This window comes from Phyllobates terribilis, unplaced genomic scaffold (assembly GCF_046119375.1).
Source record: "Phyllobates terribilis strain yellow unplaced genomic scaffold, ASM4611937v1 Scaffold_134__1_contigs__length_4944459, whole genome shotgun sequence".
In the NCBI taxonomy this organism is placed as follows: domain Eukaryota; kingdom Metazoa; phylum Chordata; class Amphibia; order Anura; family Dendrobatidae; genus Phyllobates; species Phyllobates terribilis.
The window spans coordinates 745,090-772,908 of NW_027362894.1; the positions used below are offsets into that span (position 1 = coordinate 745,090).

The window sequence follows — 27,819 nt, forward strand, 5'->3', positions numbered from 1 at the left end:
TTGGTACATCACGTAAAATCATCCCCCCAACACTTAAAATGTTACACTTATTAAAATTGATTTTAAAGCCAGAAGCTAGACAAAAGGATTGCACTTGATGGAGAGTGGCCGTAAGTGATGGTGCATCTGTACACAAGACCGCCACGTCATCCATGTAGCCTACAACCTTGGCCTCCAAACCACCGCTTCCAGGCAGAGGGACACCGCATATCTGTTTATTTTGGCGTATTGCACATAACATTGGTTCCAGTGCACAGATAAACAGTAGGGGGGACAGAGGGCATCCCTGTTTCACCCCTGACCGTAAAAATACCTCTTGTGTCTTAAAACCATTCACTAAAATCTTACTTGTACAATCCTTGTAAAATGCTTTAAGCGATAGTAAAAACCCTTCTGGTATGCCCATTTTCTCTAAAACTTTAAAAAGATAAAAGTGTGAGACACGGTCAAATGCTTTTTCAAAATCAATAGATAAAATCGCCATTTTCCCCTTTCTGTCTTTCACATCCTCAATACAGTCTTTCACTAAATTCAGATTGTCCCATATACTGCGCCCTGGCACCCCACACACTTGATTAGAATGAATAACTTTGCTGATGACTTCTTTTAGACGATTTGCACAAATTTTAGCCATTATTTTATAGTCACAATTTAAAAGTGTTATTGGTCTCCAGTTTTCTAATTTTGATTTATCGCCTTTTTTGTATAGGAGGGAGACTTCACCTTTCTTCCAGGAATTTAATAAAACCTTATTATTAAAAACCTCAGTAAACAAATAAAACAAATCATCTTTTAAAATATCATAAAAACATACATAAAATTCTATTGGGATGCCATCAGGACCAGGGACCTTTCCAGTTTTAAAACTTTTAATAGTTTTTAACACTTCTTGTTCCGTTAAAACTTGGGATAAAAACTCTTGGGATGCGGGATCTAAAACAGCTGTTAGTCCTTGCAGCGAATCATCCATTAATTTATTATCTATATTTTTTCCATTAAAAAGATTAGAAAAAAAAAACTCAACTTTACCCAGCATATTTTTTATATTATTCTCACCATCTATATGGTCAATTATCACTTTTCTTTTTTATTTTTCCTAAAAAAATATCTGGAACACTTTTCATTTTCTTCTTTATGTTGTACTCTAGAACGAAAAATGATCTCTTTTCCTTTTTGTTCTAGCCATTTTGAAATCTCTTCTTTTAAGTTTGAAATATCAAGTTGTACATCTATCCCATTGTCTCTGAGCTTAAATAATGTTTGTAGGCGGGTATTTAAAATTCTATATTCTTCATATTTTTCTTTGGCTCTACATATACTCTTTTTAATAAAAAAGTCTTTTATTTTTACTTTCATTCTATCCCACCATACACTCATAGTCTCATTTGTTTTTTTCCCTTTTCTACATTTCCTATAAAACTCAATAAAATCTGATAAAATCTGCGGGTCGGTTAAAAGGGATACGTTCATTTTCCAGCTTTTCTTACCACATTTTTTGTTGTCATTTACTTTTATGGTAAAGGATAAAAGTTTATGGTCTGAAAATATATTAGTTAAAACTTCACATTTGGCAGGTATTGTTTTATCTGAACCAAAAATAAAATCAATCCTAGAGCTACAATTAGCATTGCTCCAAGTGAAACCGGCGTCCTCTGGGCTGTCACTATGACACTCTTTATATATGTCTATCAATTTAGCATCTTTGACTATATCATGTAGCATACCTGAGGTTTTATCGTAGTTCCTGCTTACAGAGCTGGAGCGCCGGTGTTCACCTTTTAAAACACAATTAAAATCCCCTGCTAAGATAAAAGGTTCAGAGTTATTAATAAATAATGGTAAAAGATCAAGCATTTCGGCTCTTTCATTTTTCTCTGGGGATCCATAAAAATTTAAAAACTGCCATCTAATACCATCAATAAAAGCTTTCACTAATAAAATACGACCTGGTAAAATTTCCTGAATAAAATCAATTAAAACGTTCCCTTTAAAAAGTATGGCTACACCCGCTGATCCTGCAGCATTTGATCCGGACCAGACAGATGGCCCACACTTCCACTCATCTTTATATTTTTGATATGACATTTCATGTGGGATATTACATTCTTGCAGAAAAAATACAGATGCAGTAAAACACGTAAAAAAATTAAAAAGAGCAGTTCTTCTCATGTTAGATTTTATGCCTCTCACGTTGAGGGAAATACCTTTGAGTTCAGCCATCATTAGAAAATGTAAAAATTTTACTTAGGTAACTAAGAGCAACGGATTTACCTGTCCGATGAACCTGATCAGACCACTGGGCTTGCGCCTCCCTCCTCATCTGATAGTATCGTCACGAGAGTCTCCGTGGAGGAGGAAAGATTACCACATTTATATAAACCCGATGCTACACTGGCATAGCTCGGAGGGCTGGCTGGCAGAACCCGCTGGGTCTCCATTGGCTGGCCATGCAGTTCCTCATCAGGTGGGTCCCCGAGGGGTTCCGCCGCCCCTGTTTGACCTGTAGAAGGTCGTCCTATAGGAGGAGGTTGCGCACAAGGCAGAGCCTCTGACTCTTCAGAGGCAGCAAGATCCCGTTCCCCACCTGTAGCAGTGGAGACCGAAACCTCTGAGGGTCCAGCGTCCACGTCCCCTTCTGGAGAAGTGTCCATCTGTTCACCTCCTGCTGCCTCCTCCGAACCACCCTTTTTCTTTTTCTTAGGACCCACCTTTATCCACTCAGCGCCCTCAGCCCTAGGAGACCCAGACTGGGCATGGGCTTCTGTGTCGGCCTTTTGCCGGTCCCTTTTGACCTTACCAGTAGTGCCCTTCTGCTCCTTCTCAGCCCTCCTTTTGGACTCCCGCAGGTCCTGCAGCCAGGTTTTGGGATTTGGTATTTTACCTGTCATAGACTCTGGAGACACTTCACTATTTGGTACGCCCTTATTGTCTCCAGAGGCTCCAGGTTGTTGTTCCTCCTCCTGAGGGGTGGTCTGATCTTTTGGTCCTTGGTCGGACGTCTTGGACTTCCCCTTTTGCTCATCTTCCCGAAATCTGTGAGGGCAAGAAAAATAAAAGTGACCTGGAGTCTGGCAAAAACTGCATTTCTTTTCCTTAGGGCATTCTTTTGTCTCATGTTCTTCACTAGCACAATTTCTACATGATACATGACAGTTTTCTTTTGAATGACCATAGCGCCCACAATTTCTGCAATATACTGGCATCCCAGAAAAGAAGAAATCCCCATTTGTTTGCCCAATTTTGAAACGGGCAGGGGGGAGACGTATACCACCTGGTGTATTTGGATCTCTTGTACACTTCACAAGGAATTTCCACTTAGATGTCCATATGTTATATTCGTTTAATATCTTCCCAATACATTTAACACTTTTAAAATAAATTGCTAGAAATGACATTACTTCTGGAGCAGAAACAAAGGGCGAAAATACTTTTACAATAACCAGTCTTACCTCATCCAGGACGTGCTCAACAATTTGTATCCCTTTCAAAACAGGACTATTTTCAACTTTTTTTAACTTTTCTAGTACATCTCTAAAAATACCTTCTCCGGTGAATGTGATGTCATAGTCACCTCTTCTGGGATAATCCTGGATGGAGAGAATTTCATTCCTTTGTACGCCAAGAAGGTTCCTGAGCACGTCCTGGACTACATACCCTAATTTCCTCATATCCGAGCCACCCGCCGTGAAGTGAACTCGGATAGAGTTTTTTAGCCTCGCATAAAGAGGCACGAGGTTAGGGTCAACCTCCATGGAAAAACGCAACAAGGTTGCAAATTGCAGCCGCTTGCAATCTGCGCTCCCAGTGTTCTTGCAGCGAAAAACACCTGGAAGCTGGGGGATCGCAACTCGTTACCCTGGGACTAAGCCCTCTCCCTAATAGCAGCAAGCAGGATAAGTCCACCAAAGTGGACGATCCTGCCAGGCCAAGGAGAGGGGTACCCGAGTGCCCTTCAACCACAATCTCCTGCAATAAAGCACTTGATCGTAGCCAAAAGGCCGAGAAGCGATAACCAGAATTGGTTTCAAACTACGGAGCCACCCAAGGATCCTGAAAAGTCCATTTGTGGAGATGAGCTCCTGGACTCCCGTTAAGAAGACATGTTGTCAACCTCTAGATCCCTTACATGCCTGCACTTTTCGGCTTGCTGCTGCTGCAATCCACGCGTTTTAGATCTGCATAACTCCACCTCTTTAAACACAGCACCTTCACCCCCTGCTGTTCCCACCCGCCTCAACACCGTTGGAAGGGAGGAGAACCAATTAAGGCGGGGGATGGGGTGGAACGAGCAGCTGTCTACCCTTAGCAGGAGGGCTCCTGATTACATACCTCTCCTGCTGCTGCTGCTGCTGGCTGTCCAGCAGCAGACTGAAGGTGGCTGCTGCTGTGCACAGGTATATAAAGGCTCAGAGCCTATTATGACACGCGCAGCCAGCGTTCCATTGCCACATTCCATCTACTGCAGGCAGGATACCTGGCTGGCTGAATGTCGCTGAGAAGCTCACAGAGACCGCCATAAGCAACAGTTTAACAGAATGCCACAGACTAATCAACAAAACTTTTTGGGTTGGGTTCTCTTTTATAGTCTGCAGGCATTAAATGAAAGAAGTCAGTGTTCCAGCAGAAGGAGACAACGTTTCAGAAAAGGCATTGTAGCAAACCAAAAAAGAAATTTTAAGCGCAGCAGAGTAACCAGCGCACATACCTGTTAGCTCAGGTGAGTTTAAAAGGCTGCTGTTGATAACAAGGGCATTTGCTAAATAGATGGTGTGTGTGCAACAATATACTGAAAGGTCAATTATATTGTGCAGCTTATCTCACCACCTGTAGTTATTTAGGGGAAAGCTCCAAAATGCTTGCCTAATATGTCTGTTTATCCAAAAGGAAGTAAAAAGGGAGAGCTAGAAAGATAGCATTGCATCACATTACATGGCAATGCAATGCACAGTTGCTGAAGTTGAACCAAAATGAGCTTGTAATCTGGCTTCTGCAACTTTGAACATGAAAAATCCAATGAGGAGAAGAAAAGCAAAGCCAAAGAGTCCATCCCCAAATCCGACAAACAAGCAAAATGAACAAAAAACATTGAATTCAATTCTTTCTGATTTTAGAAACTGCATTAAAGAAGGGGTGCACCGGTCCTGGAGATACTGCAATACCAGGTCAATGCGTGGAGTGGACAGAGCAAGCTCTTTTTCCATCTCCCTGTTCTAAAAATCCATTTAATATATGGTCCCCAGATAGGGGACGTATCAGATATTAAACTGATAAGAACAGATACTACACTTGATCTTAGCCAAAAGGCCGAGAAGCGATAACCAGAATTGGTTTCAAACTACGGAGCCACCCAAGGATCCTGAAAAGTCCATTTGTGGAGATGAGCTCCTGGACTCCCGTTAAGAAGACATGTTGTCAACCTCTAGATCCCTTACATGCCTGCACTTTTCGGCTTGCTGCTGCTGCAATCCACGCGTTTTAGATCTGCATAACTCCACCTCTTTAAACACAGCACCTTCACCCCCTGCTGTTCCCACCCGCCTCAACACCGTTGGAAGGGAGGAGAACCAATTAAGGCGGGGGGTGGGGTGGAACGAGCAGCTGTCTACCCTTAGCAGGAGGGCTCCTGATTACATACCTCTCCTGCTGCTGCTGCTGGCTGTCCAGCAGCAGACTGAAGGTGGCTGCTGCTGTGCACAGGTATATAAAGGCTCAGAGCCTATTATGACACGCGCAGCCAGCGTTCCATTGCCACATTCCATCTACTGCAGGCAGGATACCTGGCTGGCTGAATGTCGCTGAGAAGCTCACAGAGACCGCCATAAGCAACAGTTTAACAGAATGCCACAGACTAATCAACCAAACTTTTTGGGTTGGGTTCTCTTTTATAGTCTGCAGGCATTAAATGAAAGAAGTCAGTGTTCCAGCAGAAGGAGACAACGTTTCAGAAAAGGCATTGTAGCAAACCAAAAAAGAAATTTTAAGCGCAGCAGAGTAACCAGCGCACATACCTGTTAGCTCAGGTGAGTTTAAAAGGCTGCTGTTGATAACAAGGGCATTTGCTAAATAAATGGTGTGTGTGCAACAATATACTGAAAGGTCAATTATATTGTGCAGCTTATCTCACCACCTGTAGTTATTTAGGTGAAAGCTCCAAAATGCTTGCCTAATATGTCTGTTTATCCAAAAGGAAGTAAAAAGGGAGAGCTAGAAAGATAGCATTGCATCACATTACATGGCAATGCAATGCACAGTTGCTGAAGTTGAACCAAAATGAGCTTGTAATCTGGCTTCTGCAACTTTGAACATGAAAAATCCAATGAGGAGAAGAAAAGCAAAGCCAAAGAGTCCATCCCCAAATCCGACAAACAAGCAAAATGAACAAAAAACATTGAATTCAATTCTTTCTGATTTTAGAAACTGCATTAAAGAAGGGGTGCACCGGTCCTGGAGATACTGCAATACCAGGTCAATGCGTGGAGTGGACAGAGCAAGCTCTTTTTCCATCTCCCTGTTCTAAAAATCCATTTAATATATGGTCCCCAGATAGGGGACGTATCAGATATTAAACTGATAAGAACAGATTTTTCCTTTTTTTTATTTCTTCTTTTTTTTTTTTTTCCTCAGATTAAGACCCACATTAATTTATGCATCATAGCGCATATTCACATAACGGGTTCTCAAATCATCATTCGGAAAAACAAAAACAAAATCCCAAAAAACACAACCCTGCAATTAACTGTTACTTACTGTAAGAAGTCCAATGTGAAAAGTTCCAGAGTGCCTCTGCTGCTGTCTCACCATACTTCTTTTTATCCAATAAATAGGCATAAAACAGTCTAGCAAGAAAAATCTTTCTGCATTCCATGGGGGAAAAAACAATCTTTTTAAAAATCACCAAATTCCGAACGTCCCATAAAACCTCTTTATATATGACAAAAATAATCCAGCTTGCCCGCTTCCTTTGCGAGTACTTAAAATCTTGACCTATTAAAATCCTTTCAAAATCGAAACAATGAAAACCAACTAAAGCAACAAACATACGTGACAACAAGGTAAAAACTTTTTTAGCAAAAAAACAGTCCCAAAAAATATGCTGTATTGTTTCCACCTTATTGCAACCTTCCCTAGGACATAGTTCTTGAACCTTTATCCCCCGGTCATTCAAAAAAGCTCTTGTTGGCAAGCATCCATGCAACGCCATCCAGGTTACATCCTTCTGTCTGTTGCTGATTCCACGCATGAAAAAAAGCTTCCACACCTGTCCAGACTGTGCATTATTACAAAACGGCACATCACATAACATCTCCTTCTTCTTAATACCTGAGACAATCAGTTTTTTGTCCGGTCTAACCATGGAGCTTATCCCATTTTGATCATAGAAGGACCTAAGCACCACATAAAAAAACGGTATCACAAACGAAACTGGTTTTCTTAAATCCTTCTCACACCAGCTCCATTTCTGGAAAAGCCGTCCTGCTAAATATTTGCACATGTCCGCAGTCCTGTTATTGCACTGGGATAATTTATAAATGTTCAAAAAATAATGCATTCTTAAAAATAAGTCAATGTTAGGAAAATCACAACCCCCATTTTCCACAGAACACATAACCATTCCTCTTCTTAGTTTCTCCATTTTGGATCCCCAAAAAAACACAAACAGTTTCCTTGTCACTCTCTTTGTCCAAAGCACAGCAGGTGGGAAAATCAAAGCAGTGTACAGCAGAAGCGGGAGAATCACAGACTTGATTACCAGCACTTTCCCTCTCAGCGACAGGTTCCTTAGTTTCCAAAAGTTCAACTTCTGATCCATTTTGTCTTCTAGAATCTTCAGGCTGCTTTTCCCTTTCAGTTCCTTCTCAAAGATGACACCAAGAACCTCAATTTCCTCCCTACTCTCCACTCCTGCCACGTTAACCTCAACCTGCCTCCCAAAGTTACAAAGCTGGCACTTTCCCCAATTCACCGCCATACCAGCCACACAACAAAAAATCCTTACGTGCAAATTCACTCTATTGAGATCCGCCTGTGAACCACAAGTAAAAACAATATCATCCATATAACTTAAAGACTTGACTGGACCCCCGGATCCCCCAGGAATAAAAACACCAGCCACACACTTGTCAACTTGCACACTTTTTAAAAGGGCCTCCACCACACAGATAAAAAGAATTGGTGACAGGGGACAACCCTGCCTAACTCCCGATAAAATATTAAAACTGGAACTCACATGCCCATTAACTAAAATCTGGCTACTGACCCCACAATAAAAACTCTTAATGACCATCAATAATTTATCCGGAACACCAAGGTGACTTAAAGCAGAGAACAAAAATCTATGTGATATTTTATCAAAGGCTTTCTCCAGGTCCACCGACTGTAACAAAAGAGCATTCTTATTCAAATTAGCCTGATAAATTAAGTCTCTTAGAAGCAGCAAATTATCTGAAATTTTCCTACCAGGCACTGCACATGCCTGATACTCCCCCACCATATCACCTATCACATCTGCCAGTCTACCAGCCACAATTTTAGAAATAATTTTGTAATCACTGTTTAACAATGTTATGGGCCTCCAATTTTTAATATCCCTCATGTCCCCTTTCTTATGAATCAGCGTAACAATCCCCCTACGCATAGAAACCGATAAAATCCCATGAGTAAAACCATATTGCACCACCCGGGAAAACTCCACACCTATAATATCCCAAAATCTAACATAAAATTCAGCAGGAAGACCATCACAGCCTGGCGTCTTGCCTTTCGCCAAGCCATCCACTGCCCGTCTAATTTCATCTTTCCCAACCTCCTCACTTAAAAACCCAATTTTCTCCTCAGGAATATTATTAGTTAATACTTTGCAATAATCATTAATTTCCGCATCACTGGCTCTACTATCGTTAGAGAAGAGTGTTTCATAAAAGGAAAGAATACTGCCAATCATCTCATCCCCAGATACCTCCCCTGCAGGAGAAAAAACAGACTTAAAAACCCCTTTAGGTTTAAAACATTTTTTAAAAAAGTATCTCGAACATTGCTCATTTTCCTCCATGTGCTTTATTTTTGCCTTAAACATAATAGTCTTCCCTTTTTCAATAAGTATCTTCTTCAGTTCGTCCTTCAAATCTGCAATCTCTTTATCCACCTCCATCCCCGCTCTCTTAAACTTATGGAGTACTTCCAATTTTGAAATAACAGCAGCATCATGATCCCTTTTGGCTTTCGCTCTCCTAAAACACACCCCTTTAAAATAACATGCAAATTTCTCCTTAGCCCAGTCCCACCACTCTAGCAAATCTTTAAAAAGGTGCTGTTCAGACACACAAGACAAAAACACTTTATTAAAACCAACCTTAACACTCTCCTCTTCCAGCAGGCTTACGTTCAGCTTCCAGAGTCCCTTTCCAAAAGCCAGGGACTCAGCTATACACAGATCTACCACTATCATCTTGTGGTCAGAAAAAGTCGTCATCACGTGGTTGCACTTGGCCACCTTAATCCCTTCAGACATAAAAAAATAGTCAATTCGGGAAACACTACGTCCACTGTCTGATATGTATGTGAACTTATCACTTGGCCCAACCATCAGACCAGCATCCGTGTAGCGTAAATCCTGCACAATCTGATTTAAAATATTAGACGTAACATCAGTCCTACCTTCCGTAGAGCTCTTACGATCTTTTGCGGATCTGACACAATTAAAATCTCCAGCCACTATAGTGAAGTCTCTGCCTGGTAAAAACAACTTTAGAGACTCCAAAAACCCAACTCTTGCTTGTTTATCAGCAGGGGCATAAACATTAAAAACCCGTACCCGCTGACCTAAAAAATCCACTAATAAAAACAAACATCTCCCAGGTATGATTACTTTAAACTCTAAAACCTTTAGACTGGAATTACACAGTAAAATGCCCACCCCTTCATTCCTGTTTTCTGAGCATGGGGACCAAAAAGATTGCCCCTTATTCCACTCACTCTCATGCGGGGCAGATTTAATTACACATTCCTGCAGACAGACAATATCTGCATTCACACTCTCAATGTACTCCAGTATCCCTGCTCTCCTACAAGCAGAACCAATCCCTCGTACATTCAGAGAAGCAACACACAACGCCATCATAACAACAGGAAAAAATCTCCACCATACCCGATCCATCATGAACCAGGAGAAAACCCACTCCTGCCACCCACTTTTCTACGTATATCAGGCGACTCAGAACTCGAGTCCCTGTTAGAATAACCTGGTCTTAGGGAGACTGGATCTTCCTGCCCCCCAGACCAACACCCCTCCACCTTACTTCTTTTAATCACGGAGGCATAACTCTCCTCCTTGCCATCATCTTCCTCCTCATTTTCACTCCAATCACTGTTAACCCTATCACGCTGCTGAGGGGTTATAGTTCCATCCGAATCAGAATCCTCCTCCTCCAAAACCTCCATTTCCTCACCCCCATCTCTTCCCAAAACAGGATTCACTGACTCCGCCATATTAGACAAATCCATCCCATCACCCGGGCCATGCACATCAGCTACTTTGTTTATTACTTCCAGCCCCTCCCTCAAACCAACTTTCTTCTGGCTCCGCCCCTTTTCCTCCATCTTGGGCACCGCATGGTCTCTTCCCCTACCACCATCTTGTTTTTGGCTTTCCCCCTCTGAGTCTGAGCCTTCGCCCTCCTCCCCACTTTCCTGCCGAGTCTTCTTCTGCCTCTCTTCAGCGTCCACGTGTGACCTAGGAATCTGAGCCCACAATCTACATTTCCTTGCAAGGTGATCTGCATGTCCACACAAATCACACACCTTATTCATTGGGCAACCACTTGCAACATGCCCAGATTTCCCACAACCTCTACAAACATCACCTTGCACTGGACAATCTTTCTGAACATGTCCAAACTCATGACACTTCCTACAATATTCCATCTGTCCATTATAAAAACAAAATCCCCTTTCTCCTCCGATAGAAAACTGTGCAGGAATGCTCTTGGCACCCCCAATAGCTCTATCATCCGGTCTCAGTTTTACAACATATCTCCTCTTGCCATTTAGATAATTGTATTTGTTCTTCATTCTTCCCAAAAATTTAACCTCACTACAATACCGAGCTAAAAAATTGGAAACAGTCTCATCCGGAACTTTAGGGTTATACATGTGCACAACCACATACTTATATGTCTGCTGGAACAGAGGTTCCAGTGCAATAAACTCTAGGCATTTCAATTCCTTTTCTTCCTTCATTCGTACCAACTCCATGTAGACTCTCTGGCAAATACTCAAAGAAACAAAAGTGATATCATAAATTCCTTGTTTCTGAAAATCCTGCAGTGCCAATACATCCGTTACCTTCAAGCCATTAATGTTCTTCAAGACATCAACGCAAACTTGGTCCAAACCGATTTCTCCTTCATGACCTGCAGCCACCTTCAGACGGACCGAGTCCTCTAATCCACGTGTTTTCTCCACCATTTTTACAGCAGATAAACACAATCGCCGCTCAATCGCACACTAGGGCCCCACAAGGGGGAACCCCAGTCACAACTGCCCTCCAAACAACACCAGCAGCAGAAAACCACCACTGATCTTGCCAAAAGGCCGAGAAGCGATAACCAGAATTGGTTTCAAACTACGGAGCCACCCAAGGATCCTGAAAAGTCCATTTGTGGAGATGAGCTCCTGGACTCCCGTTAAGAAGACATGTTGTCAACCTCTAGATCCCTTACATGCCTGCACTTTTCGGCTTGCTGCTGCTGCAATCCACGCGTTTTAGATCTGCATAACTCCACCTCTTTAAACACAGCACCTTCACCCCCTGCTGTTCCCACCCGCCTCAACACCGTTGGAAGGGAGGAGAACCAATTAAGGCGGGGGGTGGGGTGGAACGAACAGCTGTCTACCCTTAGCAGGAGGGCTCCTGATTACATACCTCTCCTGCTGCTGCTGCTGGCTGTCCAGCAGCAGACTGAAGGTGGCTGCTGCTGTGCACAGGTATATAAAGGCTCAGAGCCTATTATGACACGCGCAGCCAGCGTTCCATTGCTACATTCCATCTACTGCAGGCAGGATACCTGGCTGGCTGAATGTCGCTGAGAAGCTCACAGAGACCGCCATAAGCAACAGTTTAACAGAATGCCACAGACTAATCAACCAAACTTTTTGGGTTGGGTTCTCTTTTATAGTCTGCAGGCATTAAATGAAAGAAGTCAGTGTTCCAGCAGAAGGAGACAACGTTTCAGAAGAGGCATTGTAGCAAACCAAAAAAGAAATTTTAAGCGCAGCAGAGTAACCAGCGCACATACCTGTTAGCTCAGGTGAGTTTAAAAGGCTGCTGTTGATAACAAGGGCATTTGCTAAATAGATGGTGTGTGTGCAACAATATACTGAAAGGTCAATTATATTGTGCAGCTTATCTCACCACCTGTAGTTATTTAGGTGAAAGCTCCAAAATGCTTGCCTAATATGTCTGTTTATCCAAAAGGAAGTAAAAAGGGAGAGCTAGAAAGATAGCATTGCATCACATTACATGGCAATGCAATGCACAGTTGCTGAAGTTGAACCAAAATGAGCTTGTAATCTGGCTTCTGCAACTTTGAACATGAAAAATCCAATGAGGAGAAGAAAAGCAAAGCCAAAGAGTCCATCCCCAAATCCGACAAACAAGCAAAATGAACAAAAAACATTGAATTCAATTCTTTCTGATTTTAGAAACTGCATTAAAGAAGGGGTGCACCGGTCCTGGAGATACTGCAATACCAGGTCAATGCGTGGAGTGGACAGAGCAAGCTCTTTTTCCATCTCCCTGTTCTAAAAATCCATTTAATATATGGTCCCCAGATAGGGGACGTATCAGATATTAAACTGATAAGAACAGATACTACACTTGATCTTAGCCAAAAGGCCGAGAAGCGATAACCAGAATTGGTTTCAAACTACGGAGCCACCCAAGGATCCTGAAAAGTCCATTTGTGGAGATGAGCTCCTGGACTCCCGTTAAGAAGACATGTTGTCAACCTCTAGATCCCTTACATGCCTGCACTTTTCGGCTTGCTGCTGCTGCAATCCACGCGTTTTAGATCTGCATAACTCCACCTCTTTAAACACAGCACCTTCACCCCCTGCTGTTCCCACCCGCCTCAACACCGTTGGAAGGGAGGAGAACCAATTAAGGCGGGGGGTGGGGTGGAACGAGCAGCTGTCTACCCTTAGCAGGAGGGCTCCTGATTACATACCTCTCCTGCTGCTGCTGCTGCTGGCTGTCCAGCAGCAGACTGAAGGTGGCTGCTGCTGTGCACAGGTATATAAAGGCTCAGAGCCTATTATGACACGCGCAGCCAGCGTTCCATTGCCACATTCCATCTACTGCAGGCAGGATACCTGGCTGGCTGAATGTCGCTGAGAAGCTCACAGAGACCGCCATAAGCAACAGTTTAACAGAATGCCACAGACTAATCAACCAAACTTTTTGGGTTGGGTTCTCTTTTATAGTCTGCAGGCATTAAATGAAAGAAGTCAGTGTTCCAGCAGAAGGAGACAACGTTTCAGAAAAGGCATTGTAGCAAACCAAAAAAGAAATTTTAAGCGCAGCAGAGTAACCAGCGCACATACCTGTTAGCTCAGGTGAGTTTAAAAGGCTGCTGTTGATAACAAGGGCATTTGCTAAATAGATGGTGTGTGTGCAACAATATACTGAAAGGTCAATTATATTGTGCAGCTTATCTCACCACCTGTAGTTATTTAGGTGAAAGCTCCAAAATGCTTGCCTAATATGTCTGTTTATCCAAAAGGAAGTAAAAAGGGAGAGCTAGAAAGATAGCATTGCATCACATTACATGGCAATGCAATGCACAGTTGCTGAAGTTGAACCAAAATGAGCTTGTAATCTGGCTTGTGCAACTTTGAACATGAAAAATCCAACGAGGAGAAGAAAAGCAAAGCCAAAGAGTCCATCCCCAAATCCGACAAACAAGCAAAATGAACAAAAAACATTGAATTCAATTCTTTCTGATTTTAGAAACTGCATTAAAGAAGGGGTGCACCGGTCCTGGAGATACTGCAATACCAGGTCAATGCGTGGAGTGGACAGAGCAAGCTCTTTTTCCATCTCCCTGTTCTAAAAATCCATTTAATATATGGTCCCCAGATAGGGGACGTATCAGATATTAAACTGATAAGAACAGATACTACACTTGATCTTAGCCAAAAGGCCGAGAAGCGATAACCAGAATTGGTTTCAAACTACGGAGCCACCCAAGGATCCTGAAAAGTCCATTTGTGGAGATGAGCTCCTGGACTCCCGTTAAGAAGACATGTTGTCAACCTCTAGATCCCTTACATGCCTGCACTTTTCGGCTTGCTGCTGCTGCAATCCACGCGTTTTAGATCTGCATAACTCCACCTCTTTAAACACAGCACCTTCACCCCCTGCTGTTCCCACCCGCCTCAACACCGTTGGAAGGGAGGAGAACCAATTAAGGCGGGGGGTGGGGTGGAACGAGCAGCTGTCTACCCTTAGCAGGAGGGCTCCTGATTACATACCTCTCCTGCTGCTGCTGCTGCTGGCTGTCCAGCAGCAGACTGAAGGTGGCTGCTGCTGTGCACAGGTATATAAAGGCTCAGAGCCTATTAAGACACGCGCAGCCAGCGTTCCATTGCCACATTCCATCTACTGCAGGCAGGATACCTGGCTGGCTGAATGTCGCTGAGAAGCTCACAGAGACCGCCATAAGCAACAGTTTAACAGAATGCCACAGACTAATCAACCAAACTTTTTGGGTTGGGTTCTCTTTTATAGTCTGCAGGCATTAAATGAAAGAAGTCAGTGTTCCAGCAGAAGGAGACAACGTTTCAGAAAAGGCATTGTAGCAAACCAAAAAAGAAATTTTAAGCGCAGCAGAGTAACCAGCGCACATACCTGTTAGCTCAGGTGAGTTTAAAAGGCTGCTGTTGATAACAAGGGCATTTGCTAAATAGATGGTGTGTATGCAACAATATACTGAAAGGTCAATTATATTGTGCAGCTTATCTCACCACCTGTAGTTATTTAGGTGAAAGCTCCAAAATGCTTGCCTAATATGTCTGTTTATCCAAAAGGAAGTAAAAAGGGAGAGCTAGAAAGATAGCATTGCATCACATTACATGGCAATGCAATGCACAGTTGCTGAAGTTGAACCAAAATGAGCTTGTAATCTGGCTTCTGCAACTTTGAACATGAAAAATCCAATGAGGAGAAGAAAAGCAAAGCCAAAGAGTCCATCCCCAAATCCGACAAACAAGCAAAATGAACAAAAAACATTGAATTCAATTCTTTCTGATTTTAGAAACTGCATTAAAGAAGGGGTGCACCGGTCCTGGAGATACTGCAATACCAGGTCAATGCGTGGAGTGGACAGAGCAAGCTCTTTTTCCATCTCCCTGTTCTAAAAATCCATTTAATATATGGTCCCCAGATAGGGGACGTATCAGATATTAAACTGATAAGAACAGATACTACACTTGATCTTAGCCAAAAGGCCGAGAAGCGATAACCAGAATTGGTTTCAAACTACGGAGCCAACCAAGGATCCTGAAAAGTCCATTTGTGGAGATGAGCTCCTGGACTCCCGTTAAGAAGACATGTTGTCAACCTCTAGGTCCCTTACATGCCTGCACTTTTCGGCTTGCTGCTGCTGCAATCCACGCGTTTTAGATCTGCATAACTCCACCTCTTTAAACACAGCACCTTCACCCCCTGCTGTTCCCACCCGCCTCAACACCGTTGGAAGGGAAGAGAACCAATTAAGGCGGGGGGTGGGGTGGAACGAGCAGCTGTCTACCCTTAGCAGGAGGGCTCCTGATTACATACCTCTCCTGCTGCTGCTGCTGCTGGCTGTCCAGCAGCAGACTGAAGGTGGCTGCTGCTGTGCACAGGTATATAAAGGCTCAGAGCCTATTATGACACGCGCAGCCAGCGTTCCATTGCCACATTCCATCTACTCGCAGGCAGGATACCTGGCTGGCTGAATGTCGCTGAGAAGCTCACAGAGACCGCCATAAGCAACAGTTTAACAGAATGCCACAGACTAATCAACCAAACTTTTTGGGTTGGGTTCTCTTTTATAGTCTGCAGGCATTAAATGAAAGAAGTCAGTGTTCCAGCAGAAGGAGACAACGTTTCAGAAAAGGCATTGTAGCAAACCAAAAAAGAAATTTTAAGCGCAGCAGAGTAACCAGCGCACATACCTATTAGCTCAGGTGAGTTTAAAAGGCTGCTGTTGATAACAAGGGCATTTGCTAAATAGATGGTGTGTGTGCAACAATATACTGAAAGGTCAATTATATTGTGCAGCTTATCTCACCACCTGTAGTTATTTAGGTGAAAGCTCCAAAATGCTTGCCTAATATGTCTGTTTATCCAAAAGGAAGTAAAAAGGGAGAGCTAGAAAGATAGCATTGCATCACATTACATGGCAATGCAATGCACAGTTGCTGAAGTTGAACCAAAATGAGCTTGTAATCTGGCTTCTGCAACTTTGAACATGAAAAATCCAATGAGGAGAAGAAAAGCAAAGCCAAAGAGTCCATCCCCAAATCCGACAAACAAGCAAAATGAACAAAAAACATTGAATTCAATTCTTTCTGATTTTAGAAACTGCATTAAAGAAGGGGTGCACCGGTCCTGGAGATACTGCAATACCAGGTCAATGCGTGGAGTTAACAGAGCAAGCTCTTTTTCCATCTCCCTGTTCTAAAAATCCATTTAATATATGGTCCCCAGATAGGGGACGTATCAGATATTAAACTGATAAGAACAGATACTACACTTGATCTTAGCCAAAAGGCCGAGAAGCGATAACCAGAATTGGTTTCAAACTACGGAGCCACCCAAGGATCCTGAAAAGTCCATTTGTGGAGATGAGCTCCTGGACTCCCGTTAAGAAGACATGTTGTCAACCTCTAGATCCCTTACATGCCTGCACTTTTCGGCTTGCTGCTGCTGCAATCCACGCGTTTTAGATCTGCATAACTCCACCTCTTTAAACACAGCACCTTCACCCCCTGCTGTTCCCACCCGCCTCAACACCGTTGGAAGGGAGGAGAACCAATTAAGGCGGGGGGTGGGGTGGAACGAGCAGCTGTCTACCCTTAGCAGGAGGGCTCCTGATTACATACCTCTCCTGCTGCTGCTGCTGCTGGCTGTCCAGCAGCAGACTGAAGGTGGCTGCTGCTGTGCACAGGTATATAAAGGCTCAGAGCCTATTATGACACGCGCAGCCAGCGTTCCATTGCCACATTCCATCTACTGCAGGCAGGATACCTGGCTGGCTGAATGTCGCTGAGAAGCTCACAGAGACCGCCATAAGCAACAGTTTAACAGAATGCCACAGACTAATCAACCAAACTTTTTGGGTTGGGTTCTCTTTTATAGTCTGCAGGCATTAAATGAAAGAAGTCAGTGTTCCAGCAGAAGGAGACAACGTTTCAGAAAAGGCATTGTAGCAAACCAAAAAAGAAATTTTAAGCGCAGCAGAGTAACCAGCGCACATACCTGTTAGCTCAGGTGAGTTTAAAAGGCTGCTGTTGATAACAAGGTCATTTGCTAAATAGATGGTGTGTGTGCAACAATATACTGAAAGGTCAATTATATTGTGCAGCTTATCTCACCACCTGTAGTTATTTAGGTGAAAGCTCCAAAATGCTTGCCTAATATGTCTGTTTATCCAAAAGGAAGTAAAAAGGGAGAGCTAGAAAGATAGCATTGCATCACATTACATGGCAATGCAATGCACAGTTGCTGAAGTTGAACCAAAATGAGCTTGTAATCTGGCTTCTGCAACTTTGAACATGAAAAATCCAATGAGGAGAAGAAAAGCAAAGCCAAAGAGTCCATCCCCAAATCCGACAAACAAGCAAAATGAACAAAAAACATTGAATTCAATTCTTTCTGATTTTAGAAACTGCATTAAAGAAGGGGTGCACCGGTCCTGGAGATACTGCAATACCAGGTCAATGCGTGGAGTGGACAGAGCAAGCTCTTTTTCCATCTCCCTGTTCTAAAAATCCATTTAATATATGGTCCCCAGATAGGGGACGTATCAGATATTAAACTGATAAGAACAGATACTACACTTGATCTTAGCCAAAAGGCCGAGAAGCGATAACCAGAATTGGTTTCAAACTACGGAGCCACCCAAGGATCCTGAAAAGTCCATTTGTGGAGATGAGCTCCTGGACTCCCGTTAAGAAGACATGTTGTCAACCTCTAGATCCCTTACATGCCTGCACTTTTCGGCTTGCTGCTGCTGCAATCCACGCGTTTTAGATCTGCATAACTCCACCTCTTTAAACACAGCACCTTCCCCCCTGCTGTTCCCACCCGCCTCAACACCGTTGGAAGGGAGGAGAACCAATTAAGGCGGGGGGTGGGGTGGAACGAGCAGCTGTCTACCCTTAGCAGGAGGGCTCCTGATTACATACCTCTCCTGCTGCTGCTGCTGCTGGCTGTCCAGCAGCAGACTGAAGGTGGCTGCTGCTGTGCACAGGTATATAAAGGCTCAGAGCCTATTATGACACGCGCAGCCAGCGTTCCATTGCCACATTCCATCTACTGCAGGCAGGATACCTGGCTGGCTGAATGTCGCTGAGAAGCTCACAGAGACCGCCATAAGCAACAGTTTAACAGAATGCTACAGACTAATCAACCAAACCTTTATGGGTTGGGTTCTCTTTTATAGTCTGCAGGCATTAAATGAAAGAAGTCAGTGTTCCAGCAGAAGGAGACAACGTTTCAGAAAAGGCATTGTAGCAAACCAAAAAAGAAATTTTAAGCGCAGCAGAGTAACCAGCGCACATACCTGTTAGCTCAGGTGAGTTTAAAAGGCTGCTGTTGATAACAAGGGCATTTGCTAAATAGATGGTGTGTGTGCAACAATATACTGAAAGGTCAATTATATTGTGCAGCTTATCTCACCACCTGTAGGTATTTAGGTGAAAGCTCCAAAATGCTTGCCTAATATGTCTGTTTATCCAAAAGGAAGTAAAAAGGGAGAGCTAGAAAGATAGCATTGCATCACATTACATGGCAATGCAATGCACAGTTGCTGAAGTTGAACCAAAATGAGCTTGTAATCTGGCTTGTGCAACTTTGAACATGAAAAATCCAACGAGGAGAAGAAAAGCAAAGCCAAAGAGTCCATCCCCAAATCCGACAAACAAGCAAAATGAACAAAAAACATTGAATTCAATTCTTTCTGATTTTAGAAACTGCATTAAAGAAGGGGTGCACCGGTCCTGGAGATACTGCAATACCAGGTCAATGCGTGGAGTGGACAGAGCAAGCTCTTTTTCCATCTCCCTGTTCTAAAAATCCATTTAATATATGGTCCCCAGATAGGGGACGTATCAGATATTAAACTGATAAGAACAGATACTACACTTGATCTTAGCCAAAAGGCCGAGAAGCGATAACCAGAATTGGTTTCAAACTACGGAGCCACCCAAGGATCCTGAAAAGTCCATTTGTGGAGATGAGCTCCTGGACTCCCGTTAAGAAGACATGTTGTCAACCTCTAGATCCCTTACATGCCTGCACTTTTCGGCTTGCTGCTGCTGCAATCCACGCGTTTTAGATCTGCATAACTCCACCTCTTTAAACACAGCACCTTCACCCCCTGCTGTTCCCACCCGCCTCAACACCGTTGGAAGGGAGGAGAACCAATTAAGGCGGGGGGTGGGGTGGAACGAGCAGCTGTCTACCCTTAGCAGGAGGGCTCCTGATTACATACCTCTCCTGCTGCTGCTGCTGCTGGCTGTCCAGCAGCAGACTGAAGGTGGCTGCTGCTGTGCACAGGTATATAAAGGCTCAGAGCCTATTATGACACGCGCAGCCAGCGTTCCATTGCCACATTCCATCTACTGCAGGCAGGATACCTGGCTGGCTGAATGTCGCTGAGAAGCTCACAGAGACCGCCATAAGCAACAGTTTAACAGAATGCCACAGACTAATCAACCAAACTTTTTGGGTTGGGTTCTCTTTTATAGTCTGCAGGCATTAAATGAAAGAAGTCAGTGTTCCAGCAGAAGGAGACAACGTTTCAGAAAAGGCATTGTAGCAAACCAAAAAAGAAATTTTAAGCGCAGCAGAGTAACCAGCGCACATACCTGTTAGCTCAGGTGAGTTTAAAAGGCTGCTGTTGATAACAAGGGCATTTGCTAAATAGATGGTGTGTGTGCAACAATATACTGAAAGGTCAATTATATTGTGCAGCTTATCTCACCACCTGTAGTTATTTAGGTGAAAGCTCCAAAATGCTTGCCTAATATGTCTGTTTATCCAAAAGGAAGTAAAAAGGGAGAGCTAGAAAGATAGCATTGCATCACATTACATGGCAATGCAATGCACAGTTGCTGAAGTTGAACCAAAATGAGCTTGTAATCTGGCTTCTGCAACTTTGAACATGAAAAATCCAATGAGGAGAAGAAAAGCAAAGCCAAAGAGTCCATCCCCAAATCCGACAAACAAGCAAAATGAACAAAAAACATTGAATTCAATTCTTTCTGATTTTAGAAACTGCATTAAAGAAGGGGTGCACCGGTCCTGGAGATACTGCAATACCAGGTCAATGCGTGGAGTGGACAGAGCAAGCTCTTTTTCCATCTCCCTGTTCTAAAAATCCATTTAATATATGGTCCCCAGATAGGGGACGTATCAGATATTAAACTGATAAGAACAGATACTACACTTGATCTTAGCCAAAAGGCCGAGAAGCGATAACCAGAATTGGTTTCAAACTACGGAGCCACCCAAGGATCCTGAAAAGTCCATTTGTGGAGATGAGCTCCTGGACTCCCGTTAAGAAGACATGTTGTCAACCTCTAGATCCCTTACATGCCTGCACTTTTCGGCTTGCTGCTGCTGCAATCCACGCGTTTTAGATCTGCATAACTCCACCTCTTTAAACACAGCACCTTCACCCCCTGCTGTTCCCACCCGCCTCAACACCGTTGGAAGGGAGGAGAACCAATTAAGGCGGGGGGTGGGGTGGAACGAGCAGCTGTCTACCCTTAGCAGGAGGGCTCCTGATTACATACCTCTCCTGCTGCTGCTGCTGCTGGCTGTCCAGCAGCAGACTGAAGGTGGCTGCTGCTGTGCACAGGTATATAAAGGCTCAGAGCCTATTATGACACGCGCAGCCAGCGTTCCATTGCCACATTCCATCTACTGCAGGCAGGATACCTGGCTGGCTGAATGTCGCTGAGAAGCTCACAGAGACCGCCATAAGCAACAGTTTAACAGAATGCCACAGACTAATCAACCAAACTTTTTGGGTTGGGTTCTCTTTTATAGTCTGCAGGCATTAAATGAAAGAAGTCAGTGTTCCAGCAGAAGGAGACAACGTTTCAGAAAAGGCATTGTAGCAAACCAAAAAAGAAATTTTAAGCGCAGCAGAGTAACCAGCGCACATACCTGTTAGCTCAGGTGAGTTTAAAAGGCTGCTGTTGATAACAAGGGCATTTGCTAAATAGATGGTGTGTGTGCAACAATATACTGAAAGGTCAATTATATTGTGCAGCTTATCTCACCACCTGTAGTTATTTAGGTGAAAGCTCCAAAATGCTTGCCTAATATGTCTGTTTATCCAAAAGGAAGTAAAAAGGGAGAGCTAGAAAGATAGCATTGCATCACATTACATGGCAATGCAATGCACAGTTGCTGAAGTTGAACCAAAATGAGCTTGTAATCTGGCTTCTGCAACTTTGAACATGAAAAATCCAATGAGGAGAAGAAAAGCAAAGCCAAAGAGTCCATCCCCAAATCCGACAAACAAGCAAAATGAACAAAAAACATTGAATTCAATTCTTTCTGATTTTAGAAACTGCATTAAAGAAGGGGTGCACCGGTCCTGGAGATACTGCAATACCAGGTCAATGCGTGGAGTGGACAGAGCAAGCTCTTTTTCCATCTCCCTGTTCTAAAAATCCATTTAATATATGGTCCCCAGATAGGGGACGTATCAGATATTAAACTGATAAGAACAGATACTACACTTGATCTTAGCCAAAAGGCCGAGAAGCGATAACCAGAATTGGTTTCAAACTACGGAGCCACCCAAGGATCCTGAAAAGTCCATTTGTGGAGATGAGCTCCTGGACTCCCGTTAAGAAGACATGTTGTCAACCTCTAGATCCCTTACATGCCTGCACTTTTCGGCTTGCTGCTGCTGCAATCCACGCGTTTTAGATCTGCATAACTCCACCTCTTTAAACACAGCACCTTCACCCCCTGCTGTTCCCACCCGCCTCAACACCGTTGGAAGGGAGGAGAACCAATTAAGGCGGGGGGTGGGGTGGAACGAGCAGCTGTCTACCCTTAGCAGGAGGGCTCCTGATTACATACCTCTCCTGCTGCTGCTGCTACTGGCTGTCCAGCAGCAGACTGAAGGTGGCTGCTGCTGTGCACAGGTATATAAAGGCTCAGAGCCTATTATGACACGCGCAGCCAGCGTTCCATTGCCACATTCCATCTACTGCAGGCAGGATACCTGGCTGGCTGAATGTCGCTGAGAAGCTCACAGAGACCGCCATAAGCAACAGTTTAACAGAATGCCACAGACTAATCAACCAAACTTTTTGGGTTGGGTTCTCTTTTATAGTCTGCAGGCATTAAATGAAAGAAGTCAGTGTTCCAGCAGAAGGAGACAACGTTTCAGAAAAAGCATTGTAGCAAACCAAAAAAGAAATTTTAAGCGCAGCAGAGTAACCAGCGCACATACCTGTTAGCTCAGGTGAGTTTAAAAGGCTGCTGTTGATAACAAGGGCATTTGCTAAATAGATGGTGTGTGTGCAACAATATACTGAAAGGTCAATTATATTGTGCAGCTTATCTCATCACCTGTAGTTATTTAGGTGAAAGCTCCAAAATGCTTGCCTAATATGTCTGTTTATCCAAAAGGAAGTAAAAAGGGAGAGCTAGAAAGATAGCATTGCATCACATTACATGGCAATGCAATGCACAGTTGCTGAAGTTGAACCAAAATGAGCTTGTAATCTGGCTTCTGCAACTTTGAACATGAAAAATCCAATGAGGAGAAGAAAAGCAAAGCCAAAGAGTCCATCCCCAAATCCGACAAACAAGCAAAATGAACAAAAAACATTGAATTCAATTCTTTCTGATTTTAGAAACTGCATTAAAGAAGGGGTGCACCGGTCCTGGAGATACTGCAATACCAGGTCAATGCGTGGAGTGGACAGAGCAAGCTCTTTTTCCATCTCCCTGTTCTAAAAATCCATTTAATATATGGTCCCCAGATAGGGGACGTATCAGATATTAAACTGATAAGAACAGATACTACACTTGATCTTAGCCAAAAGGCCGAGAAGCGATAACCAGAATTGGTTTCAAACTACGGAGCCACCCAAGGATCCTGAAAAGTCCATTTGTGGAGATGAGCTCCTGGACTCCCGTTAAGAAGACATGTTGTCAACCTCTAGATCCCTTACATGCCTGCACTTTTCGGCTTGCTGCTGCTGCAATCCACGCGTTTTAGATCTGCATAACTCCACCTCTTTAAACACAGCACCTTCACCCCCTGCTGTTCCCACCCGCCTCAACACCGTTGGAAGGGAGGAGAACCAATTAAGGCGGGGGGTGGGGTGGAACGAGCAGCTGTCTACCCTTAGCAGGAGGGCTCCTGATTACATACCTCTCCTGCTGCTGCTGCTGCTGGCTGTCCAGCAGCAGACTGAAGGTGGCTGCTGCTGTGCACAGGTATATAAAGGCTCAGAGCCTATTATGACACGCGCAGCCAGCGTTCCATTGCCACATTCCATCTACTGCAGGCAGGATACCTGGCTGGCTGAATGTCGCTGAGAAGCTCACAGAGACCGCCATAAGCAACAGTTTAACAGAATGCCACAGACTAATCAACCAAACTTTTTGGGTTGGGTTCTCTTTTATAGTCTGCAGGCATTAAATGAAAGAAGTCAGTGTTCCAGCAGAAGGAGACAACGTTTCAGAAAAGGCATTGTAGCAAACCAAAAAAGAAATTTTAAGCGCAGCAGAGTAACCAGCGCACATACCTGTTAGCTCAGGTGAGTTTAAAAGGCTGCTGTTGATAACAAGGGCATTTGCTAAATAGATGGTGTGTGTGCAACAATATACTGAAAGGTCAATTATATTGTGCAGCTTATCTCACCACCTGTAGTTATTTAGGTGAAAGCTCCAAAATGCTTGCCTAATATGTCTGTTTATCCAAAAGGAAGTAAAAAGGGAGAGCTAGAAAGATAGCATTGCATCACATTACATGGCAATGCAATGCACAGTTGCTGAAGTTGAACCAAAATGAGCTTGTAATCTGGCTTCTGCAACTTTGAACATGAAAAATCCAATGAGGAGAAGAAAAGCAAAGCCAAAGAGTCCATCCCCAAATCCGACAAACAAGCAAAATGAACAAAAAACATTGAATTCAATTCTTTCTGATTTTAGAAACTGCATTAAAGAAGGGGTGCACCGGTCCTGGAGATACTGCAATACCAGGTCAATGCGTGGAGTGGACAGAGCAAGCTCTTTTTCCATCTCCCTGTTCTAAAAATCCATTTAATATATGGTCCCCAGATAGGGGACGTATCAGATATTAAACTGATAAGAACAGATACTACACTTGATCTTAGCCAAAAGGCCGAGAAGCGATAACCAGAATTGGTTTCAAACTACGGAGCCACCCAAGGATCCTGAAAAGTCCATTTGTGGAGATGAGCTCCTGGACTCCCGTTAAGAAGACATGTTGTCAACCTCTAGATCCCTTACATGCCTGCACTTTTCGGCTTGCTGCTGCTGCAATCCACACGTTTTAGATCTGCATAACTCCACCTCTTTAAACACAGCACCTTCACCCCCTGCTGTTCCCACCCGCCTCAACACCGTTGGAAGGGAGGAGAACCAATTAAGGCGGGGGGTGGGGTGGAACGAGCAGCTGTCTACCCTTAGCAGGAGGGCTCCTGATTACATACCTCTCCTGCTGCTGCTGCTGCTGGCTGTCCAGCAGCAGACTGAAGGTGGCTGCTGCTGTGCACAGGTATATAAAGGCTCAGAGCCTATTATGACACGCGCAGCCAGCGTTCCATTGCCACATTCCATCTACTGCAGGCAGGATACCTGGCTGGCTGAATGTCGCTGAGAAGCTCACAGAGACCGCCATAAGCAACAGTTTAACAGAATGCCACAGACTAATCAACCAAACTTTTTGGGTTGGGTTCTCTTTTATAGTCTGCAGGCATTAAATGAAAGAAGTCAGTGTTCCAGCAGAAGGAGACAACGTTTCAGAAAAGGCATTGTAGCAAACCAAAAAAGAAATTTTAAGCGCAGCAGAGTAACCAGCGCACATACCTGTTAGCTCAGGTGAGTTTAAAAGGCTGCTGTTGATAACAAGGGCATTTGCTAAATAGATGGTGTGTGTGCAACAATATACTGAAAGGTCAATTATATTGTGCAGCTTATCTCACCACCTGTAGTTATTTAGGTGAAAGCTCCAAAATGCTTGCCTAATATGTCTGTTTATCCAAAAGGAAGTAAAAAGGGAGAGCTAGAAAGATAGCATTGCATCACATTACATGGCAATGCAATGCACAGTTGCTGAAGTTGAACCAAAATGAGCTTGTAATCTGGCTTCTGCAACTTTGAACATGAAAAATCCAATGAGGAGAAGAAAAGCAAAGCCAAAAAGTCCATCCCCAAATCCGACAAACAAGCAAAATGAACAAAAAACATTGAATTCAATTCTTTCTGATTTTAGAAACTGCATTAAAGAAGGGGTGCACCGGTCCTGGAGATACTGCAATACCAGGTCAATGCGTGGAGTGGACAGAGCAAGCTCTTTTTCCATCTCCCTGTTCTAAAAATCCATTTAATATATGGTCCCCAGATAGGGGACGTATCAGATATTAAACTGATAAGAACAGATACTACACTTGATCTTAGCCAAAAGGCCGAGAAGCGATAACCAGAATTGGTTTCAAACTACGGAGCCACCCAAGGATCCTGAAAAGTCCATTTGTGGAGATGAGCTCCTGGACTCCCGTTAAGAAGACATGTTGTCAACCTCTAGATCCCTTACATGCCTGCACTTTTCGGCTTGCTGCTGCTGCAATCCACGCGTTTTAGATCTGCATAACTCCACCTCTTTAAACACAGCACCTTCACCCCCTGCTGTTCCCACCCGCCTCAACACCGTTGGAAGGGAGGAGAACCAATTAAGGCGGGGGGTGGGGTGGAACGAGCAGCTGTCTACCCTTAGCAGGAGGGCTCCTGATTACATACCTCTCCTGCTGCTGCTGCTGGCTGTCCAGCAGCAGACTGAAGGTGGCTGCTGCTGTGCACAGGTATATAAAGGCTCAGAGCCTATTATGACACGCGCAGCCAGCGTTCCATTGCCACATTCCATCTACTGCAGGCAGGATACCTGGCTGGCTGAATGTCGCTGAGAAGCTCACAGAGACCGCCATAAGCAACAGTTTAACAGAATGCCACAGACTAATCAACCAAACTTTTTGGGTTGGGTTCTCTTTTATAGTCTGCAGGCATTAAATGAAAGAAGTCAGTGTTCCAGCAGAAGGAGACAACGTTTCAGAAAAGGCATTGTAGCAAACCAAAAAAGAAATTTTAAGCGCAGCAGAGTAACCAGCGCACATACCTGTTAGCTCAGGTGAGTTTAAAAGGCTGCTGTTGATAACAAGGGCATTTGCTAAATAGATGGTGTGTGTGCAACAATATACTGAAAGGTCAATTATATTGTGCAGCTTATCTCACCACCTGTAGTTATTTAGGTGAAAGCTCCAAAATGCTTGCCTAATATGTCTGTTTATCCAAAAGGAAGTAAAAAGGGAGAGCTAGAAAGATAGCATTGCATCACATTACATGGCAATGCAATGCACAGTTGCTGAAGTTGAACCAAAATGAGCTTGTAATCTGGCTTCTGCAACTTTGAACATGAAAAATCCAATGAGGAGAAGAAAAGCAAAGCCAAAGAGTCCATCCCCAAATCCGACAAACAAGCAAAATGAACAAAAAACATTGAATTCAATTCTTTCTGATTTTAGAAACTGCATTAAAGAAGGGGTGCACCGGTCCTGGAGATACTGCAATACCAGGTCAATGCGTGGAGTGGACAGAGCAAGCTCTTTTTCCATCTCCCTGTTCTAAAAATCCATTTAATATATGGTCCCCAGATAGGGGACGTATCAGATATTAAACTGATAAGAACAGATACTACACTTGATCTTAGCCAAAAGGCCGAGAAGCGATAACCAGAATTGGTTTCAAACTACGGAGCCACCCAAGGATCCTGAAAAGTCCATTTGTGGAGATGAGCTCCTGGACTCCCGTTAAGAAGACATGTTGTCAACCTCTAGATCCCTTACATGCCTGCACTTTTCGGCTTGCTGCTGCTGCAATCCACGCGTTTTAGATCTGCATAACTCCACCTCTTTAAACACAGCACCTTCACCCCCTGCTGTTCCCACCCGCCTCAACACCGTTGGAAGGGAGGAGAACCAATTAAGGCGGGGGGTGGGGTGGAACGAGCAGCTGTCTACCCTTAGCAGGAGGGCTCCTGATTACATACCTCTCCTGCTGCTGCTGCTGCTGGCTGTCCAGCAGCAGACTGAAGGTGGCTGCTGCTGTGCACAGGTATATAAAGGCTCAGAGCCTATTATGACACGCGCAGCCAGCGTTCCATTGCCACATTCCATCTACTGCAGGCAGGATACCTGGCTGGCTGAATGTCGCTGAGAAGCTCACAGAGACCGCCATAAGCAACAGTTTAACAGAATGCCACAGACTAATCAACCAAACTT

At 43.8% G+C, this 27,819-nt stretch overlaps 13 non-coding genes and 1 pseudogene across 13 annotated transcripts; all 14 read right to left on the minus strand.

Moving 5' to 3' along the window:
* Positions 1 to 5,125: 5,125 nt before the first annotated feature.
* Positions 5,126 to 5,316, minus strand: LOC141204503 (U2 spliceosomal RNA). Its single transcript, XR_012275365.1, has one exon. It is a non-coding gene; the product is annotated as a U2 spliceosomal RNA (small nuclear RNA).
* A 1,112-nt stretch (positions 5,317 to 6,428) lies between these two features.
* Positions 6,429 to 6,646, minus strand: LOC141204368 (U2 spliceosomal RNA; annotated as a pseudogene).
* A 6,067-nt stretch (positions 6,647 to 12,713) lies between these two features.
* Positions 12,714 to 12,904, minus strand: LOC141204504 (U2 spliceosomal RNA). Its single transcript, XR_012275366.1, has one exon. It is a non-coding gene; the product is annotated as a U2 spliceosomal RNA (small nuclear RNA).
* Positions 12,905 to 14,019: 1,115 nt separating this feature from the next.
* LOC141204505 (U2 spliceosomal RNA) lies at positions 14,020 to 14,210 on the minus strand. The gene has a single exon (XR_012275367.1). It is a non-coding gene; the product is annotated as a U2 spliceosomal RNA (small nuclear RNA).
* Positions 14,211 to 15,325: 1,115 nt separating this feature from the next.
* Positions 15,326 to 15,516, minus strand: LOC141204506 (U2 spliceosomal RNA). Its single transcript, XR_012275368.1, has one exon. It is a non-coding gene; the product is annotated as a U2 spliceosomal RNA (small nuclear RNA).
* Positions 15,517 to 16,632: 1,116 nt separating this feature from the next.
* On the minus strand, positions 16,633 to 16,823 carry LOC141204069 (U2 spliceosomal RNA). Its single transcript, XR_012275042.1, has one exon. It is a non-coding gene; the product is annotated as a U2 spliceosomal RNA (small nuclear RNA).
* Positions 16,824 to 17,938: 1,115 nt separating this feature from the next.
* On the minus strand, positions 17,939 to 18,129 carry LOC141204507 (U2 spliceosomal RNA). Its single transcript, XR_012275369.1, has one exon. It is a non-coding gene; the product is annotated as a U2 spliceosomal RNA (small nuclear RNA).
* A 1,115-nt stretch (positions 18,130 to 19,244) lies between these two features.
* Positions 19,245 to 19,435, minus strand: LOC141204508 (U2 spliceosomal RNA). Its single transcript, XR_012275370.1, has one exon. It is a non-coding gene; the product is annotated as a U2 spliceosomal RNA (small nuclear RNA).
* A 1,115-nt stretch (positions 19,436 to 20,550) lies between these two features.
* On the minus strand, positions 20,551 to 20,741 carry LOC141204509 (U2 spliceosomal RNA). The gene has a single exon (XR_012275371.1). It is a non-coding gene; the product is annotated as a U2 spliceosomal RNA (small nuclear RNA).
* A 1,115-nt stretch (positions 20,742 to 21,856) lies between these two features.
* LOC141204511 (U2 spliceosomal RNA) lies at positions 21,857 to 22,047 on the minus strand. The gene has a single exon (XR_012275372.1). It is a non-coding gene; the product is annotated as a U2 spliceosomal RNA (small nuclear RNA).
* Positions 22,048 to 23,162: 1,115 nt separating this feature from the next.
* Positions 23,163 to 23,353, minus strand: LOC141204513 (U2 spliceosomal RNA). Its single transcript, XR_012275374.1, has one exon. It is a non-coding gene; the product is annotated as a U2 spliceosomal RNA (small nuclear RNA).
* Positions 23,354 to 24,468: 1,115 nt separating this feature from the next.
* Positions 24,469 to 24,659, minus strand: LOC141204514 (U2 spliceosomal RNA). Its single transcript, XR_012275375.1, has one exon. It is a non-coding gene; the product is annotated as a U2 spliceosomal RNA (small nuclear RNA).
* A 1,115-nt stretch (positions 24,660 to 25,774) lies between these two features.
* LOC141204515 (U2 spliceosomal RNA) lies at positions 25,775 to 25,965 on the minus strand. The gene has a single exon (XR_012275376.1). It is a non-coding gene; the product is annotated as a U2 spliceosomal RNA (small nuclear RNA).
* A 1,112-nt stretch (positions 25,966 to 27,077) lies between these two features.
* On the minus strand, positions 27,078 to 27,268 carry LOC141204516 (U2 spliceosomal RNA). Its single transcript, XR_012275377.1, has one exon. It is a non-coding gene; the product is annotated as a U2 spliceosomal RNA (small nuclear RNA).
* Positions 27,269 to 27,819: the final 551 nt, after the last annotated feature.